General features: G+C 37.4%; 1 long non-coding RNA gene across 1 annotated transcript; it reads left to right on the forward strand.

Annotated features, from left to right (window-relative positions):
- Positions 1 to 1,131: 1,131 nt before the first annotated feature.
- Positions 1,132 to 14,078, forward strand: LOC310896130. The gene is made up of 3 exons (XR_014581211.1): positions 1,132 to 1,164; positions 3,620 to 3,737; positions 4,451 to 14,078. It is a non-coding gene; the product is annotated as an uncharacterized lncRNA (long non-coding RNA).
- The last annotated feature ends 3,253 nt before the right edge of the window (positions 14,079 to 17,331 follow it).

The raw sequence follows: 17,331 nt of genomic DNA on the forward strand, positions 1-17,331 counted from the left end.
GGTGTCAATGCCAACAGTAGGAGATAATTTAATGTACTTATGAGAATTCTGGAACTTGTCTCTTCTATACTTCTCTCTAGACAAAAGGAATTTACTCATTTTACTGTCCCTTCATCCTGGGTGCATTAATTTTTGAAAGACATTTCAATCACCCACAAATGAATACAGAAACCTATGCATTAGTTAGCTCCCTCGTATTGTAAATAAATCATCAGTACACAAAGGGCTCACATGTGAGCTGTACTAACTTATATGGACTACTAAAGAATCTGTGATGAGTGTAAAACAACCTTAGTATCTCTGTCTCCAAGACAAAATTATTTCATAGTGACTGTATTTGTTTTCTATGTACTATACTTCTGATCAAAAAATCTATAACCAAACCTTGGTCAGTTCTTGCCTTGTGTCACCTGAACTTCATATCCCTTAGTAAAATATTATTTATAAAATCTTATGATCTGAGTCTTATTTTCTCTCATGTTGTAAAGAGGGTGATGAGGATGGTTCGCAGGCAAGCCCAGCAGTGCAACACATTGGATCATTCTTTACACGCCAGAATGGGAAGGATACTGTAATTGTGAAACAGCCCTCAGTGGAGGTTTTGCTGGCTACTCCAAACTCACAAAAATGTGCAGATGGCACTTTAAGCCTACGGAAGAAGTTGGGATTATGAAAAGTTATAAAGTCCTTTTCCAGCTAATGAACTATTTTTTTTTTTCTGTTTTCCAACTTATGACATCTAGTTTTTTTAGTCTTTGTTTTCTAAGACATTATTTTCTTGAAAATCTGTTGTATCATACATGAACATACTACTCACTGTCCTGGTTCCAGTTAGGACAGAGTTAATTTTCCCTCATAGTAGCTGGTAGGGTGCTATGTTTTGGATTAGGATGAGAAGAGCGCTGATAACATGCTGATGTTTTAATTGTTGCAGAGCAGTGTTTACACCAGGCCAAGGACTTTTCGGCTTCTCGCTCTGTCCTGCCAGCGAGCAGGCTGGGGGTGCAGCAGGAGCTGGGAGGGGACAGACCCAGGACAGCTGACCCAAACTGGCCAAAGGGGTATTCCATACCATCTGACGTCATGCTAAACAATATATAGGGGTGGCTGGCCGGGGTGGGGGGCCGGCTGCTCGGGGATAGGCTGGGCATCGGTCAGCGGGTGGTGAGCAATTGCATTGTGCATCACTTGTTTTCTTACACTTTATTATTATTAATACTATTATCATTATCACTATTATTATTATTATTGTTATCATTATATTCCTGTCTTAATAAACTGTCTTTATCTCAACTCACCGGCTTCACTTTCCCATTTCTCTCCCCCATCCCAGAGAGGGAGGGGGGAGGGTGAGCGAACGGCTGTGTGGTGTTTAGCTGCCAGCCGGGTTAAACCACAACACTCACACACATAACATACCCTCCCCCCCCCCCCCCCCCAATTTAGTTCAAAATTTTCTCTTGTGATCCTTGTTAACAAACACTTGAGCAACTGTGTATTAGAAACTGGCTTCAGACTGTAAATATTTTTTCTTTCATGACTTTCATATTGCCCACAAAGTATGTTAAGCTTTATTTTATGATCCACTGGATGTGTTATTCTGAATCTAAATATACATTCCTGATTTAGTCTTCATACTTTTCTTTAAATATATTAGATTTCAGTATACTTTGTGAATCAGGAAGATATTGCTTGTTTCTTTTCAAACAAGCAGTACCATTTAACATTGCTAGGAATTATAAACTTACTGTCTATGTTTTAAATAACATAGTAGAGTAGAGATGCTTGTCTACTTCTGAAATCCTATAATTTATAGAACACGCTGACACCAGAGTTATACTAACTTAGATCTTGGCTGTACATTTTTTTTCAGGTTGTGAAAGACAGTTAATCTTGAAATTGTAATATCAAGTTGAACCAAAATTTAGTAGACTAATCAAAAAGTCATTATGTCAGATGACTTATCCTTATGTCTTTGCATTCTCTTGTTTCAGAAGAAAAGTTTGATCCCATGACTCTATCAAAGAGTGTCAACTGTCTAAATGTTTGATTTTCATGAACTAGATACACATTCTTTTCCCCAATAATCTGGATTTTTTTTGGCAAGATTTTCACAGGTCAAAAGTTCTAGGTGTCTAGAACAAGTAGGAGGAATCCAGCAGCACAGGTTTATCCTGTTTTTACAATGCAAATTTAAAATATTCAGGTTATGAATGTGCTATATTGAAAGCTGTAGGGACTGGATTTCTACTTCCTCTTCACAGAATACATTTGGTGAAGGTACCCTCAAAAGGATTTTTTCCTGGACCCAAACATTCTATTTGTAGGGATAAGAAAATAGAAATTTAAAAGTATAGTTTCTACGAAGTTTCTTACATTACATGATCAACAGCAATGCAACTTATTTACAGTTATGCTAATAAGTTTTGTGATAAATATGAATGTCACATCGGACATAGACCATGACTGACTCATTTGTCACCATATAGGTTATACTACTATGTCTCTACCAGCCTCAAAAAGCTTAATGTGAATACCAAGGCAACTTCTCCACAGATTACAACCTATAAGAAACCATTTTTAAAACACATGTTGCCAGAAACTGAGGGTTTTACAAATTGGAGTATATTCAGCTCAAATTATTCCAATCAGTGAAGCATTTTTCTTGTACACTCTCAGGCTTCTACTGTAATTACAGTCCACATTGCATTTCTAGTGTTTTTTGCATGCCTATAAAACCAGAGCCTTTCAATACTATCTACTAGTAATTTCATAAACGTTCATCATAGCTTTCTTTACTATTGGCTGTCCTCAAGTCTTCTGCCGTTCAATGTGCCTGCTTAGATAGCTCAGCAACACTGAAGTTTATTGACATTTCTTTTTGCTCTTCTGCAGCCATGCTCTGTAACATTTACTCTGTCAATTACTTTCATCTTGATATTCATAGTTCTATCTCTTTGTGACTTTAATTGCATTTTACTAAATTAAAGAGACATTATAAAGTTGTTATCATTTGATTTTATAGCTTTAATTTCACTTTTCTTTAATCTTTGGAGAACACCAGATTATCAATTAGCATAAGAAACTGGTCACTGTGGAATTTAGTAACAATTCTGGATATTCTGTGAAGTGAATCAACACATTTTATGTTAGTAGTATGACAACAGTATGTCCAATAAGCAAGAAAGTGGCTAAAATCTTACTCAGTGTTTCTACAATATTTCTGTACATGAATTAAAGGATTTATTTATTTATTTATTTATTTATTTATTTATTTATGAACAATGGTCTTCTTTTGAAAGTTTTATCCACTCAGAAGTTGTAAAAAATTCAGTAGATCTTAATTCTTTATATATTTTCTTCATGTTAGAAGGTGTAGTCACTGTTAATAGCAGGCTGAATAAAATCAGTTGATATTGTAGCACTATCTTAGAGAGCTCATTTCAAAATAATGACCTCTAAACTAACATTGGGTCATAGTATTTGCTTTACTTTAGTGGGCAATACTTAATAGCCTATTCCTTTCTGATACCCTGGAGAGAGTAATAACCTTTGTGCTTTTCCTGTAGTTGAGTTGAGTTTTTGTGTTTATTCTCCTAAATTATCTGTTTTTTTGAAGGGAGGCCAATTCTACTGGTGCTTATTATCCATGCCCTGAGAACACAGAGGAAAATTAGAAAGCAACCTATTTCTTCTGTTTTGGTCTGTCTGCTTAGACAATGCTGAGGTCAGCCACAGTAAGTGACAGGATTCTAAGCATCTACTTTTTGATTTCTTAACCAAATGATGTTTGTAGTGGATTTAGACTCCAGGTTTATACGAAAGCCAAGAGGTTATAAAGTTATAAGTAGTCCAATTGTAGTATACCAAATATTCTGTTGCATTCTGTGCTTTTTACTTAAAATGCAGAGGCTTATCAGGCCACAAAATATATGTTTCAAAATCTAGGAATAGCAGACAACTCTAAGAGATGCCAATAGTTATTCATGCAATCTTTTAAATAACAGAGAGTCATTGTGGTTGGATACAGGAATTGTGAACAAGTCACTGCAATTACCCAAAGATTTCTGAAGCAGTTAAAGGAGAAGTGGGAAGGAATCGTATAAAGAAAAGAAGTGAAAAAAGCAGACCAAGAAGAAAGAGCAGTCAATCTACACATTCACCAAACCAGTGGCAGTCCAGCTGTTTTCCCTATAAAGAATAAAAGTTCGTTGTTACGAGGGTATAAGCTTTTCTGAGTCACTGTAAAAGATTTCTCTCTGTATCGTACCACAAAACCTTCTAAAAAAGTTTTGAAGGAACATATGCATACAATAAAAGGTGTTTTTTTTGTTTGTTTGTTTATTTGTTTGCTTTTTTTGAGTATTCTTTATAATTTGGGTGTATTTAAAAGTGGCCTGCCTAAATACCTCCTTTTCTTCTGCTCATGGTCACCTTCTGTCTACAACAGAATTCTGCTGGAAGAGAAAAACCTTGGTGAGCTGAGTTCCTCTGCTGTTGGTCCTGCCAATCCATTTCCATGGTCATTCTGGATGAGTCATTGCCAAGGACTGGTGAAATTGGCCAGTGATACTTGCTGCAGACTTGGCAGCTCCATGCTTCCCTATCAGGTTCACCCTAGACAGAAAACAACATAGGGCTGCCAAACAGAATGGAGTCTATTTCACATGTGAGAAGTTGGGGAGAGAGATGTGAGTGAGAGCTCCTCTTCTGAAATATTTCAGTTAAACCATGTCAGTTGTTTCCCCTCCTCTGTTAACACCAAAGCTGATCTTAAACATGCTGCATTCCAGACATCATGTGCTTTCTATTTGTATTCATTGCAGATGTACACTAAAACTACTGCAAATAATTTAGGTAATTGGCAAACCACAGGGGCATTAACCCTGTTCACTGGCCTATTTTAGGCTGGTTCATCATCACCATTGTAATTGATGACAGATCTCTAGTTTTCCACTTGCCAGGCTGTAAGACAAGGAATACTAATAAAGTATTCTGGCAGTGTGAATGTTGTAGTTGTTCCCAGCCTTTTGCAAACAAAGAGCTGCTCCCGCCCCACCCCTGCTGCTAATGCACAAGTGATGTGGTGGGGAACTTTTTCAATAAAAGAATACTCTCTTTTCTCCATCCTCTCAGCCCATGCAATTACCTAATTCTAATGCGATTAGGGCTTTTTTAATACAATACTGTACACTGTGACATTTTGTTAATACAAAGTAATGCCATAAAAGTATATGACATTCTTATTTCAATAAATCTTTTCTCCCTTAAATAAAGAACACTTCACAAACTGAAATCTGTTTTATTTACTGTTTTTTTCTTTTTTTCTTTCTTTCTTTCTTTTTTTTCCTGCTATTTCCTAGATACTCAGCATTTATAATTATGCTTATTAGTTGGAAAAAATTCTCATATGTGCTCCACTGTGATACTTTCTGCACAGACTCACCATAGAAGCCAATTCCTGCCCCCCAAAAAAGCTCTCTAGCTAACAGGAGCAGAGATAATAGAGAACACTATTGTTTCCACCGTACAGTGTGCAGAGGTACAGAACTCATGGAGCTGCAACAAACAAAGGACTCCTGGACCTATAAATTATTTTTCCTATATCTCCATTTTCCTGTCACCTTGTAGTGAAAATACTGTAGAATTTCTCTATACTGTGCATAAGTCACATGAAGAATTAAATTCCTGAAGGTAACAAACCCCCAAACCCCACCAAATCCAACCAACCAACCAACCAAACAAACAAAAACAAACAAACAAACAAAAAAAACCCACAACACCAGTGCTTGCTGAACAGAACTAGTGCTAGTCAACACAAAACACTAAGCACAAGCGTATACAACACAAATGACTGCATGTCACCTGTCATGGCTTGGCTCACAGTTTTAGATAAGCTCAAAGTTATCTCCTCAGAGAAGGCAGTGGAAGTGGCTCATGCCAAATTTTTGTGTAGCATTGTTGAACTGCGAGGACCTCACTTGTGTCTCTGTTTTCTACTTCTGCTCCTCCTGGTGCTGATCACATTACCCCATTGTCTTTGAGCTGGAGTGCATTTGTCACTAGCCAGTAGAACAGTCAAAGGAAATGAAATGCTTAAAGTACTGAAGTCTTTTATAGAACATAACTCTAATGACTAATCCAAGATCAAGTACTTAACCTAAGGCGTGCTTAATAATTGTGTATGCATTTCTCTTTAGTTGGTGTTTTATCCACCTTCTGTTCAAAGTAAAATCTCATCACCCATCTAAGGCCATAATTTCATACATGACTTAAGTCAGCATAAGATGTTCTGTTGTTGAAAGTGCTGCCTTCTGTTTGTTCTTTTTCTCTTTCCTTTTGACAGTGCAAGCATTTGAATGGCCACAATGTCCAAAAAAACCCAAAACACAAACACCAGAAAAACAGGGCCGTGATATGACAGTAATACATGAGACTCATAGAAAATTCACTCCAAACAAGGCATAATAATACAAACTGGATAAAGGTTTCTTCCAGAGGAGAATGGGAGCAAAACCTCAGGAGGGTATGTGACTTGGTCTATTCAGTAGTAGACCTGGTCTATCTGTCATCACAGTTGGAAGAATCTGTTGTTGTGCTTGAAAGAACACCATGTTTACCATTCCTTTCAATCTCTTGAAGATATCTAGAGATAGGGTATGAATTTGCGACAAGGTGCATAATGTATAATTGCAAGACACGAGAGACCTAGGCTTGACCACAGTTCTCAGATCTTTTCGGAAGCTCAAAATTAGAATTCTTTCTTCATGGTTAGTCAAAGTCAAAATGATTTCATCACAAGTTAGCTACAAATTCAGTAAAAGACACAGCAACTTTTGACTGACTTGTTTAAGACCATTAAAATAATTCCCAGCACTTTAGTCCTGTTAAGCATGAATGAAATTCCTGTTACCCAGCATCAGATACTTTACGCATAGAAGCTTAGTGTAAGAGAACCTGCTCTAAGGAACCTGCTTTGGCAGTGGGGTTGGACCCGATGATCTCTCGAGGTCCCTTCCAACCCCTACAATTCTGTGATTCTTTGATTACTTCTAAAAACTAAAGTTATTTATTGAAGTTACTTTCACAGTCAATGGAAATGTAATTCCTTACGTCCTAAAAAAAGCTTCGTAATATAGAACAGTGGAAAACACCTCATAAAAGTTCTTATTTTGTCCCATGACTATACAGGGAATTAAAAGAGATAGCTTCAAATAGTTCACCTGACATTAGGTGAGATGAAGTACGCTTTCAGTGTCCTCATTTTAGGTGCTTCCTTTTGGCTCATGCATTCAACTTTGCACATTAACAGCAAAGTGACACGTAGTATGCTGTGTTTCATGGAAGTAGCAATGTGTGCTCTATTAATTTTTGTTCTGTTTTGTCCTACAATAACAATTCAAACAAAATAGAGTAGAACATGAAGACAGTCTTTATACTGTCTTTGGATGAGTCTCTATACTGTTCCTTGGATAGGAAGCTATTCCTTGGTCTTGTTTTCCTTGTATTCCTTGGAGACTTGTGTTTGAAATATCACCAACTTCTTTTCTTCTTGGATTCAGTATTGCTGAATGGCAATATTGGATGGCTAGGGAGGGAGTTTGAGTGAGTTAATTTTGGTATCACTTTCATCACACCATAATAAAGGTTAAGTTAGAGTTCAGTGACCAGTATAAGTTAAAACCACTATCCTGCTTGGGTTCCTGGGCAGAAACATACTTCTAGAACTTTTACAACAATATGCAAAAATATAAATAAAATAAAAATAAAAAGTAAAAATAAATAAAAACAAAAATAAGGTTTCTATGCCTGATGTTCCACAGTTCTAGATTTAGCACTGAGTTTAGTACTAAATTTCATCACTCTATTCCAAAGACCACCCAAGTAATAAAGAAATCCTCTGAAACATTCGTCCCTGAACCTGTCAGCGTTAATTGGTGTAGAAAAAAGAAAGGAGTAAGTGTTCACTGTACTTAACACTTCTCTAAATCAGGCCTGAAGGGAGAAATACACTATTGAAAGGGGAGAGCATAGAAGGGAGTGTTATTTTATTCATTGTAAATAAATGTCTGGAGCTTAAACATGTTGACAAGCTAAAGCTCTATTCTGAGAGGCATTGAGTGCCCTTGAATCCCTTTGAAGTTAGAGGTAGGTGAGGTTACTCAGTACTCTACAGAACTGAGCCCTGAGGATCACCTATAAGGAAAGCCACAAATTAGAATGATGCCTATGGGTTTTAAGCTGAACACTACTTCCACCCCATTCTTTCTCTCTCCTAAATCTATGTCTATCTAGATGTGTATGGTTAATTCATTTGAATATATTACACACATACTAGAAGATTTACTGTGCAGTTCAGCATAGTGTCTTTCAGTTTAAATGTCTTTCAGTTTAAATGGCTCATTTCTTTGAGATGTGCTCTTGTGAGTGCCTTGGAGAGCAACGGAGGCAATGCTTGTGCAATCCAACCTGTTTGCTATGTACTTCAATCTTGCCACATAATCCTGAATTTCCCAGACCAATCTTGAAAATAAAAGAAGCTACTCCTGGAAATAAAGTGAAGATGGAATTTAATACCTGGGGAATTTAATGACATAAATATTTTAGAAAATATGAAGGATCTGCAAGGAAGTCCCAGATTATATTTTGTAGCAGTTCTTATACATCATGGTAAGGAAGTTCAGAACTGCTTTATCAGTTACATCAGATTCCTATTGTTTCTTGTGAATACATTGCAAATCCTAGACTTCTCTCTGCAGCCTGCTCCCTCATTGTAACCACCCTTGTTGTAATGTATATTCCTTAAATTGAATTGGCATTTCCCATGTCCATTGCTTCTTGTCCTTTTACTGTGCACAGCTGGAAAGAGTTTGGCTGTATCTTTCCTATATCCTCCCCTGAGATAATTGTAGAGTTAAATGGTCTACACAGTAGCAAGAGATTACGTTGTTTCACAGCAGCTGTGCAATCTTATTGGTGTAGAAATTTCATTTTAGTTACACTTCAAAATTGAGTAATCGTTTGCAAAAACCCTGAAGTGTATCAGTATTTGAGGAAAAAATGAAAAATCCTTCCAGGACCAGGATAATTGCCATATTTCCTGTCAGAAGGTGAGACTTCACACCTGCTCTGCTGAGCAGTGCAGGATGTTTCTGGGGCTCTTGGGCTTACACTAGATATTTCAGTTGTCCTTCGTCTTTTCTGAGGACTGGGTGGTGAATCTCTAAGTGCAAGCAGCTGTGGATACCACTATTGCATAAACAAATTACACATGTATATGCATGCATAAGCATGTTCACATATGTATTATACACATGCTGTATATTTGTAGTTTAATTTATAGTGGAGACAATAATCAGATCCTATACAGTTTAGTCACATATGCTGTTATGTTATATACTTAGTGAATGTTTATTTATTTATTTTTTAAGCAGTGACATTAATGACAGACTGCCTTTGATTTCAGTATTGATGAATACAGTGAGAAACAATTTTTCTTATGTGAACTCATCACAAAAAGCATCTAAAAGACTGGATAAAAGTACTCAAAATATTCCCACATTGCATGTGGAAATGATTGTCTACTGCTGATCTGAGGCTTGTGTACATTTTGTATTTAACCCCTTATCAACCTGTCAGAAGTCCAATAGTTCCTTTAGTATGGAAACTCAAGCCTCCTTTTATTGTCAGTAATTTCTCCATTTCCCACTGAAACCAAAATGAATAGAGAACACTGATATTACAGTGAAGTCTGTAATGGTCATACTGAGGAGAATAGCATAATATTTTTCAAAGAGATTTCAAAGATGAAATCATTTGAAATTTGAGCATTTCCACAGCTCACTACTGTATTTACTAAAAGTGACTGCTCTTGTTAGATTGATTTCCCATATGAATAATATAATGTGGAGTTTCAACAACAACAAACAATAAAAAAAAAAACTCTTCAATAAAGTTTAGACCAATAGGCACTGAAATTAATATCATAGAATCACAGAATCATAGAATCATTAAGGTTGGAAAAGACCTCCAAGATCATGTGGTCCAATCATCTCCCTACCACCATTATCAGCCACTAAAACATGTCCCTAAGCACCAAGTCCAACCTTTCCTTGAACACCCCCAGGGACAGTGACTCCATCACCTCTCTGGGCAACCCATTTCAATGACTGACTGCCCTTTCTGAGAATAAATTTCTCCTAATTTCCAACCTGAACCTCCCCTGGTCCAACTTGTGTCTATTCCCTCTTGTCCTATCACTAGTTATCTGCAAGAAGAGGCTGACCCCCAGCTCCCGACAACCTCCTTTCAAGTACTTGTAGAGAGCAATAAGGTCTCCCCTGAGCCTCCTCTTCTCCACACTAAACAACCCCAGTTCCCTCAGCTGGTCCTCATAGGACTTGCGTTCCAGGCCCTTCACCAGCTTCATAGCCCTTCTCTGGACATGCTCCAGGGCCTTGATGTCCTTCTTGTACTGAGGGGCCCAAAACTGAACACAGTACTTGAGGTATGGCATCAACAGAACTGAGTACAGGGGGACAATCACCTCCCTGATCTTGCTGACTACACTATTCCTGTTACAACTCAGGATGCCATTGGCTTTCTTGGCCACCTGGGCACACTGCTGGCTCATGTTCAGGCAAGTGCCGACCAGCACCCCCAGATCCTTTTCCTCTGCACAGCTTTCCAGCCACTCTGCCCCAAGTGTTGCATGGGGTTGTTGTGGCCAAAGTGCAGGACCCAGCACTTAGCCATGTACAACCTCATCCCATTGGCCTCTGCCCATTGACCCATCCTGTCCAGGTCCCTCTGCAAGGCCTTCCTACACTCCGGCGGATTGACACTTTCCCCCAGCTTGGTGTCATCTGCAAACTTACTGAGGGTGCACTCAATTCCCTCATCCAAATCATCAGTAAAGATATTAAAGAGGATGAGCCTCAACACTGACCCCTGGGAAGCACCACTCCTGACTGGTGGTCATCAGTGGGATTTCACTCCATTCACCACTACTCTCTGGGCCCGTCTGTCTAGCCAGTTATTAACCCAGCAAAGATCGTACCTGTCCAAGCTGTGGGCTTCCTGCTTCTCCAGAAGAATACTATGGGAGACCATGTGAAAGGCTTTGCTGAAGTCTAGGTAGACTACATCAACAGCCTTTCCCTCATCCACCAGCAGCTCACCCAGTCATAGAAAGAGATGAGACTGGTCAGGCAGGACTTGCCTTTCATGAACCCATGCTGACTGGGCCTGATCCCCTGGCTGTCCCACATACGCTGCGTGATTGCATTCAAGATGACCTGTTCCATCACCTTTCCTGGCACCGAGGTCAGGCTGACAGGCCTGTAGTTCCCCAGGTCCTCTTTATGACCATTCTTATAGAAGATAGGGAAAGTCTTCTGTTTTCAGGAGAAATTAAGCTCATTTGTCTCTGAAGATAAAAGGCAGAGGAAATGCAAACAAGGAGTGTACAAGACATGTATGCTTATGCCACAGAATTCAACTATACTGGTATTCTGCTTGTGATCATTTCATCTCAAATATTCTTACAAACTTAAATCCTTGTTATACATTTCAGTAATTAGCTTTTACCCTGAATAAGTAGTATACTGAACTGTTAATGTCAAATCTGCCCATGGTCTGCCTGTTAGACTCATGAACTGTTTTTAATTCTGTCATGGAGTTCTGCTTTTGAGATCAAACAATGTATAACATAGGTATTATATTGGAAATGTATATGTAGTTGGTTATTTAGCGAGAGAATTTTCTATCAGGGAGGGTTAATCTTGCCAGGGTTTGCTTGCTAGAGATCCAGTGTCCTTCTCGCACCCACACAGCTGTCTGCCACAGAGCAGGTGAGCTCCAAAATGTGATGGCAGAGTGCTCAGAGCTGCTGCATGGATTCATGAAGATATTCTCCCTGACATGTAAGACAAGTTCTGCAAGCAGCTGCAGCTTTGTTGACTAAGTATTCCCGAGAGTCATATGTGATGCCACAAAATAGATGCACTGGGAACCATATTTTATGATGTTGCAAGAATTTTAGGTGAGTTTTAGCATGGTAAGGCTTCATCATGCCGTAAAACAGATTCATGCAAAAGAAGAATGTGTTTTAAGGGAGGTGATTCAACAAGCTCACTTCCTTTAACACTGCAAAGACCTGATTATATCTGAATGTACTATTTGTCATGAATACTTCTGTCTTGTTGTCAATATAGTTCCTACTATATCTGTATCTATATACCTGCATCTACGATAAATATTATAATTATTTCATCCATACAGTATACTATATATAGAGAATATATTATGACTGTAGGTAGAGAAACCTAATTATCAGAAATATTATAAAAACACCATGTACTATGTTATGAAGAACAGCAGATTTCCTAGTTTAATGTATGGGGATATAGTCACACAACTCTTTCATACTAACAGAGGTACATGGCCAAAGACTTTACATCTAACATTGAGTGATCTCCTAACAGCTTGCTCTGTCAATAAAAACTCTGTACTTATATTTAATAATCTTAACACTTGTGTGGAGATATGAACATTTTGAAATTGTCTGATGGAACACAATGTTCTGATCTTTTGATCATTTGATTCTTTTTACTCTCTCACTTTGTCCAGGACATATTTCTTCCTTCATTCTCTTTCTTCCTTCCAGTCTAGAAGAATCACTTTTCAAAGACTTATGTAGCTATTTTTCAACAGAGTACACATTTGGCTGTGGAGGATTCTGCAAGATGGCCAAGTGAGTCAGTAAAAAAAAACGTCTTAGGGAATTACTATATAATTGTTTCTGAACTGATGTGAGAGATATTTTTTTCCCATATTAATTGGATATTTCCAGCCCAAAAGAATGACTGTAATGACTCTGGCCAGCAGATGGTGAAAGCAAAAAGGGAAACGTGCTTTGGATATCTTTTCTTGTCATAAAGATGCTTGGTTGGCTCAATTGTCCTGCTCAGATAAATTATTTGAATCATTCAAATTATGTTCAATCTGAAGCTTACATACAAAAAACAAACAAACAAACAAACAAAAAATCAACACCACAGTAAGAATAATCTTGTATCTCATGACGCAAGGCATGGTGAGAGGCCAAGACTGAAGAAAAGCCATTAGAAAAAAACAGCCTAGCAAGAAATTTCATTCTTCCCTAAGCAATCTCTGGAGATTTTACTTTCTGCCAGCAAAGACATAAAAGCAGATGATTATTAATGTGTAACCAACACAAAAGCATGATATGCTTTGCTCTTAAATTGACACAGTTTAGCTAACAATGAATAAATTTTGACAGAGCCGTCTTATTGCAGGCCTATCAACTCACCTGGCTCAAGTATTTACTTCAATGTATGGCAGAGCACAGAGCCGAAGAACAGCACAGATTTACTCACAGAGTCCTTGCAGATCTTCATTATGCTCTTGCAGATATCCATTATGCCCTACCCCCTTGATGCTGACCAGTCACCCAGGAGTTACTAAGCACAAAAAGTCTTGTTCTCTTCAAACTAAATAGAATGGGAACAAAAAGTGTGGATCTTCAGCACCAACTCATTAGCTCTAGAGATCCACTGGGTTGCATTGCACTGATCATTAACGTAAACATTACTTACTCTTCTTATACTCTGTTTATGCTCCTTTTCATGGAATCCTTCTATCCTTTTGCCTGCTGCCAAACATCATCAATAAAGAGATAACTATAAATTGAATAGAGTATCATAGGAAGAACTTGGGAACCACTCAACACAATAAAATACAGGAGATTTTTTGCACATAAAAATATTTAACATGTCCATTGTCCTACTCTGAATAGGTAGAAAAATAGCTTGAAGACTATAAGTTTTCCTCTAAAAGAAATCATGAGAGAGATGACAAGGAGTGATGATTCTTGTTCATTATGAATTCTTACACTTACATACTACAGGAATCTCATTTTATTTCAGAAATTGTTGTGCCAATAATAAGGGATAGGCTTTTAAAGGGAGCTAGACACAATATACTTTTGGCTGCTGGAGAGGAACAAAAAAGTATAAGGAGAAAGAAAAGAAGGTACCCCCTGCTGGAGTAGAATGAAAAATAATTTCATAAGGTATGTTCACTCATGACCATTAGAGAATGATTCTTCTGAAAGAAGAGGCAACTTTGAGAGCACGTGGGTTGGGTTCTTAGTGGACTTTAGTAACCTGAGTTCTTCAGCTTGGACATAAGGTAAAGTGTCAGAAGAGAAGAAAATATCCCTTTATTATAAGGGATTTTACACAGGACTAAATATTTGTAAATGAAGAAGAAAATTAATGAAGACAACTAAATGACTTTAGATAAGATATATATCAGATTCTTCAAAAAGACAAGGGAACTAGGAATCCAGCAGGATCCAGATCCAAACAAACTAAGCAGGTACTAAACTATGTATGCACTAAACCATGTGCTAGACTAAACTTGTACTAAATATGACCAAACATATTGAAACAAACCTAGGTAATCATCAATTTTAACCCATACCATTAACAGTAGCTTCATAACAAGCAATATATCCAGACAAGCTTCTGCTGTAAGAGATGCATGAATAAGAAACTATTCCAAAATTTATTATTCATGAAGAACAGTAAATTATTTTAATCACATTTTCTGCATTATGAATACTCTAAAAAGTGGTGCTGAAGGCAAATGAATGGCCATCAAATGTGTGATCATTCATACCAATCCTTTTTTTTTCCAATAAACCTTTTTCAAATTAAAGGGAAAAAATAATTATAGAGAAGTAAGTTGGGAAAACTATGAAGAAGACTTTGAAGACTACTCAAGAAATGACCATTTGCTCCAGAAGGACATCAGAAGCCTCTTCAGAGCAAAATCATATTGCCTGCATTAAATCTTTAGACCAGCCCCAGACAGTAACACCTGTCTTTAGAAAGTTTGTTAAAATGCTTTCAATTTCAGTACCAATTAATATATAGTTATGGGCTCTTCACTTTGCACAGTCACAGAAATAGTTTTATTCTGAGTAAATGGATAAATGAGAATCCACTAAAATACAATGAATATGAATGTTTTGATTTGTTTAATAATTAGAAAGATAAACCAATGGCTTGGCTAAGCAAAGCTAGGTGACGCTTGACTTTCAGGATGCTTACAAACTGTTTTGCATATGAATTAGTATTTTGGGTATTTTATAAAACTTCAATGTGTTGATACGTTTGTGTCTCAAGTATTTTAAAAGCATTCAAATGTAATTTCAGTTGTGTTTTCACTGAACAGATGTTTTAAAAAACACAGCTTTTATGGACTCTAATACCTATTATTTTTCCTTTTCTTCTAGACTAAGGAATCAAATCCTGTGCTGAACATCATTGTTTCCAGAGGAAGGAGAGAACCACTAGGAAACTCCTTGAGGCCTTTAACATTGCCATTCTAAAATTCTGAGAGGTGCTAAAACTCTCAGAAAGGGACTAGAAAACCTCTAGACATTCTTTTTGTTCCTATATTCTATAACTGTATATTCCTGTACTATCATTAAGGTTGCCAGTACAAAATATAAATGGGAATCCCTAGCAGCTTTCCAAGTGAGGTATCTAGTCATTTTTCTCTTCTGAGGTTTAGTGACATTATAAGCTTATGCCTCATGTTACAAGGTTTTTGTTTATTTGTTTGTTACAATTTTAGATTTGTATCCTTCTTAGTAAGTTGTCACAAAGTCTTAGCTCCAATTCCAATAACATACCTTAATGGACTGCTTCTAAATGCCAGTTTACTGTGAGAATGACAACAGTACTGTCTGTACAGTGGAGAAATGCTTAGCCTGCATTAAGCTCCATACTGTCTTGATTAAACTGCTATCATACTAGACCAGTTATTTTAAAAATAGCTTAGCTGTGTAAGTTCGTGACTAAAGTATAGACCGTGTCATTGAATGGTCGATTAAAATGGATTTCATCATAATCAAAAGATGCTAAGCCTAAGGAAAAAAAAAATCAAGACAACATCTTCTAAGTTGGATTCTCATGAAGGGCACAAAAAAAAAAAAAACAAAAAAACAGGGAAATTTATGCCAACAATACATAAATTTAATTCTTCAGGAAGGTGATCTAGCACATGTGGAAATGTGTCCAATACAGGCAATGTTCTCTGAGAAGGGTGCCTACATGATTTATGTTGAGCTAGAGAGCTAATCTGTATGGGACCAAGCTTTGGTGAGATGAACCCCTCTCAAAAGTCTTTTGAAATGGAGATGTCATTAGGCATTTTTTGCTAAGCAAATGTAGTGTTTCGGGTAAGCCAGCAAGAAAATGACATAAAAAGAGTGAAAAGTATAGCTACTGTGAGACATTATTTGCTTAAATGAACTGGGGCCAAATGTTGGTTAAGAAGGTATCTATTGTCTTTACTACTATAGACTTCCTGCCATCATATTTTTCTTAGAGCTATTGCTGAAAATCATATGCATACAGAGAAAAAAGTAAAAGCCTCAGGGCTAGACAACGGTTTATTCAGCCCCCAGGGAAGTGTACTGGTCCTCTTTTGGCATGGTATGCCACAGCCAACTGTATTTAGTGGAGAGGAGCATTTTCAGAGATGTATTCCTTCATGCTGGTGACCAGGGAGACCAGGAGCAGGGAACACCTAAAGTCTTTCTCCGCCTTTAGTGTACTTTCTTACACAAAATGTTGCAGAAAGAATATAATATTTTGGATGTAGATTGAGGTCATTCTTCTCTTTTGGGAAGCTGGGAGACTTAGAGAGAGGCTAAGAGTGACCCCCTAAGTTAGCATCTTGGGTTGATGTTGAGGCAACACCACTGCTCCATACACTGGGCTAGGCTGGAAGCAGTTGTAATGAATGCCCTCCAGTATTTAGTTTGTCACTTGCACCCACGTTTCCTTTCTTATTAAAAGGGAGATGTATTTCTCATCTTAGTGAAAGGAGAGAGCTCTGCTGATGGCATAGAAGCTGGATCATGCTGCAATACAGTTAATGTTACAGGACAGCACAGTGTTGCCAGCAAAACTAATCCTGGCAGTGGCATATCAAATCACCCCATTTCCATTTAGCATTCATTGGTATCATACACGGGCAGATATGGATTCTGTCCATGGAGTGTTATTTGCTTTTAAAGTCTTTTTTTTAAAAAAATATTATTTTTATTATTTATTATTATTTTTTTTTTATTCCTCTATACATCATGTATTTGGCACTAATACAAGATTTCTGTTTAGGAATGAATTTCATTTAGTTGCTGAACATGCATCAGCTATACTGCTGATCAGCAGTGTGATAGGAAAATTTTAGGTTTTCTCTTCTGCATAAACCTCATCTCTTTTTCTCTGC

The sequence above is a fragment of the Anser anser genome (genome assembly GCF_964211835.1).
Source record: "Anser anser genome assembly, chromosome: 3".
Taxonomy (NCBI): domain Eukaryota; kingdom Metazoa; phylum Chordata; class Aves; order Anseriformes; family Anatidae; genus Anser; species Anser anser.